This window comes from Lepidochelys kempii, chromosome 1 (genome assembly GCF_965140265.1).
Source record: "Lepidochelys kempii isolate rLepKem1 chromosome 1, rLepKem1.hap2, whole genome shotgun sequence".
Lineage (NCBI taxonomy): Eukaryota > Metazoa > Chordata > Testudines > Cheloniidae > Lepidochelys > Lepidochelys kempii.
The window spans coordinates 122,050,827-122,055,343 of NC_133256.1; the positions used below are offsets into that span (position 1 = coordinate 122,050,827).

The 4,517-nt window shown below is 42.8% G+C and overlaps 1 protein-coding gene across 1 annotated transcript in view; it reads right to left on the reverse strand.

The window, feature by feature from the left end:
• Positions 1-4,517, reverse strand: part of HERC2 (HECT and RLD domain containing E3 ubiquitin protein ligase 2) — a 331,520-nt gene that overhangs the window by 284,174 nt on the left and 42,829 nt on the right. The window lies entirely within an intron of this gene.

A 4,517-nucleotide genomic window follows, 5' to 3' on the forward strand; every position in this document is an offset into this window, starting at 1 on the left:
CCTCTTGAAAAACATTTCTGTCCGAGAACAAGGAGACAAAGAGTCTGTGTGGAAGGATGTTCCCTGATGGGTTTTTTCACATGCAGGTTTCCTTTTGTTTCCTCCCTTTCCCCTTTATGCTTGATGACTCTATTTGCTTAAATTCAAATTAAGGCAAACACCTACTCCTTTGTTCTGGACAGGTCTGTTTGACCAGCTTGGTGCTATGTGAGTCTGAACATGTATTTTTAACATCATACAAGGGGAAATTTATAATTTATACCATAATGGTGCTGCACACATTACTGATCAACAAGTTATGAGTTTTCAAATGACACCTCCCAAGGCATACCTTGTACAAAGATTATTACAATAGTGTGTAGGGTGTTGTGATGGGGTGTACAAGCCCTGCACTGGTTCAGCAGGCGTTAATCACACTCTGGGAGCCTAAGAGGCCATGCTCCCTTGTCTCTGCTGGACATGCTCCAGCTGGGACCCATATATAAAAAGAGCAACTCACTTCAGTCTTTCTGCTGTCTGAGGCGTGAAGCTCATTTCACTGTAGTGGAGTCTGTGCATAGTTAGCATTTAAAGAAAAGTCAAGGGACATTACTTCAAGGGCTCCTTTCTGCACCCATTACTCCTTTTCAATAGCATATGCTCCCACAAACTCCCTATTGAACTTAATATCCATTGTGCCTATACACCATCCTCCCCCCATAGCTTAAAAGGTGCCATGCAGCCTACCTGGGTCACTCACAAACAGCATTCCAGCATACAAGTGTTTGTCAGTAACTGCAGCCTGCCAGCTCCAGCTGGATTACATTCTGGCTCTCACCAGCCTTGGTTATACTGCAGGGTGACCCCCAACACACCCCCAGTCTTAGATTTCCCCCCAGAAATGTGTGTCCTGTACTGCCCAGCCCTCTCTTGGACAGTACAGATTATATAAAGTCTATTATTTCTTTAATGGAAAAGATATGCAGACAACTTGTCACCCCAAATGGAGTTTTCCTCACACTTCAATTTACACACTGGATAAAACAAGTTTATTATTTGCAAAGAGAGATTTTGAGTATAGATAAGGCAAAAAAGTCAGAAATGATTACAAGAAAAATAAAGATAAAATGCAACTGGAGTCTAACTTAACTTTGCTTTGAATTTAATGCTTTGTTTTCTCGCCACGTGCTTTCAGCGGTCTTACTGACCAAACTTTTTAGGTCAGGACTACTTCTCCAGTCCAATGGCTACTTATTTTGTCCCTTCAGGTGTAGTGAATTGATGGGCAGAGAGAGGAGGGGGGTGCTGTGAGGTGTTTGTTTCTCCTTTTTTATAACTTCAGTTGCCCTCTTGAAAAAACATTTCCAGATGGGTATCAGGAGACAAAAGGTCTACGTGGAAAGATGTACCGTATTGTTTTTTTCTCACCTTTATTTAGGTTCCTTTGTTTCCCTTCCTGCTTAATGATTCTGTTTATTGCTTAAATGCAAATTAAAAAGAGCACACATTTCTTTGGCTGAGACAGACTTGTTTCCCAACCTCAGTTTGGAGCATGTATTAATAACACTATACAGTGGAATCTTGTAACTCCACATACAATATTGCCACCCATTTTATCAGGACCATAGAGACCCGCAAATTATGAGTTCTCAAATGATATCTTAGAAGGCATATTTTGTACAATGATTATTTCAATAGTAGGATGTGAGTACAGGGGTACATTCTGTCACAGGTCCTCTAGTGAGAGCTCCTGGGGTGTGAGCCAAAATCACCTTACTTGCTATGTAACTGCAAGACACTGTCATTATCAAGTACATATTGGGGTGGGCAGAGACAATTAAGAAAAATCAGATGATAGGTCAAAAAATACTATTCAATCTCATGATTTTGCGGGCCAATCTCATGGTTGCAGTGGCCTGACTCATAATTTTCAAACTTGTGGAGTTGGCAATACTGAAATTAGGCACAGGAAGTCCAAAAGAAAAGTTAAGATAGCAAATTATTATTTCTGTGATTTAAGAGAGAATGAATCTCATAAAGAAGGAGAACTTTAAGACAGCTTCTGAAAGCTTATTTCTAGACAGGCTGAAATAATTGTTATAGCATAGTGAAATATAGCTACTAGGTATGCAACCTTATCTGAGAAGAAACTGTCTTGAGACAAAGAGTATTTAAAAATACTTCTTGCAATTTGTGTTTGGTTCTGTCAGATGTAGTTTGCTTCTAAGGTACTTGTTTGTACGTTAGTGTGTCCAGTCTTCTTGTCAAGTAAATAGCTGGTTCTTTATGAACTGTAGCCCAGGTGTGAGAAACACAAAACCTGACCTAGGAAATGTAGTAGCCAAAATAAAACCAGACCTGAGGAAGAAACCTGAAGATTCAGTCCATCATCACTCACAATATTGTGTCTACTAGGACCCAAATACCATGACCAGAGACTTCCAATTAAAGCCAAGGAATGTTAATTAGACATCTAATGCATTGCACAAAATAAAGCCAAATTCAACCTGACAGTCTCAGTCGTGATACTAAAATATATCTGTCATGTTGAAATACATGACACACAAAAGGGGCATTTATTTGCATGGGAAATTTGATCAAGACTGATGAATAACATATAAGCCATAGACTATCATAGAATCATAGAATATCAGGGTTGGAAGGGACCCCAGAAGGTCATCTAGTCCAACCCCCTGCTCAAAGCAGGACCAATTCCCAGTTAAATCATCCCAGCCAGGGCTTTGTCAAGCCTGACCTTAAAAACCTCTAAGGAAGGAGATTCTACCACCTCCCTAGGTAACGCATTCCAGTGTTTCACCACCCTCTTAGTGAAAAAGTTTTTCCTAAGATCCAATCTAAACCTCCCCCACTGCAACTTGAGACCATTACTCCTCGTTCTGTCATCTGCTACCATTGAGAACAGTCTAGAGCCATCCTCTTTGGAACCCCCTTTCAGGTAGTTGAAAGCAGCTATCAAATCCCCCCTCATTCTTCTCTTCTGCAGACTAAACAATCCCAGCTCCCTCAGCCTCTCCTCATAACTCATGTGTTCCAGTCCCCTAATCATTTTTGTTGCCCTTCGCTGGACTCTCTCCAATTTATCCACATCCTTCTTGAAGTGTGGGGCCCAAAACTGCACACAGTACTCCAGATGAGGCCTCACCAATGTCGAATAGAGGGGAACGATCACGTCCCTCGATCTGCTCGCTATGCCCCTACTTATACATCCCAAAATGCCATTGGCCTTCTTGGCAACAAGGGCACACTGCTGACTCATATCCAGCTTCTCGTCCACTGTCACCCCTAGGTCCTTTTCCGCAGAACTGCTGCCTAGCCATTCGGTCCCTAGTCTGTAGCTGTGCATTGGGTTCTTCCGTCCTAAGTGCAGGACCCTGCACTTATCCTTATTGAACCTCATCAGATTTCTTTTGGCCCAATCCTCCAATTGGTCTAGGTCCTTCTGTATCCTATCCCTCCCCTCCAGCGTATCTACCACTCCTCCCAGTTTAGTATCATCCGCAAATTTGCTGAGAGTGCAATCCACACCATCCTCCAGATCATTTATGAAGATATTGAACAAAACCGGCCCCAGGACCGACCCTTGGGGCACTCCACTTGATACCGGCTGCCAACTAGACATGGAGCCATTGATCACTACCCGTTGAGCCCGACAATCTAGCCAGCTTTCTACCCACCTTATAGTGCATTCATCCAGCCCATACTTCCTTAACTTGCTGACAAGAATACTGTGGGAGACCGTGTCAAAAGCTTTGCTAAAGTCAAGAAACATCAACAACATCAACAACATTATAGGGAGAGTGATTTTCTATGTAGTTTTCCCTTCCTTTCAAAAAGGTGCAAGACACTGAAAAGTTTTAGGATGAGAAAGCAAATTGAATTTAACACAAAAATAAATGATTCTACACTGCTTACATTAGACTGGATCTGGGTGGAAGTGAGGAAGAGGGTTTATTGGAGCAGGACACATAATTCTGAGACTCCCACTGCATAAGTCAGGCTTCCAGGGTGCACCAATGTGTCATGACACTGGCCTCAAAATTACAGTGTGCAAACAAAACTTTAACATCCTTAATTCTAGTCAACCATTTTATGCCAACCTTCTGTGAAGGAGGAGGGGGACACACTGTCTTTTTTTAACAGGGGAGTAGTGTTCAGATGCTCAGGCCATTAACACCAACCTAAGAGTATAGATGCAGATTTGACTTGATGACAGTGTTGTAGCAGTGGTGGTCCCAGGATATAAAGACACAAGGTGGGTGAGGTAATATTTTATACTGGACCAACTTCGGGTGGTGAAAAAGAACAAATTTTGGAGCTACACAGGGCTCTTCTTTCAGACCCAAAGAGCTTCCTGCAGCTCCAGAGCTGGTCTCCGGCACCAACAGAAGCGGGTCCAGTACACCGCTACGTCATGAGGTTTGGCGGCGGCACCGCACCATGACGTCGCGACGCTGCGCCACATTCCAGCGCTGTGTGACGCCATGACATGACCATAGGCTGCAAGCATGATGTCATAA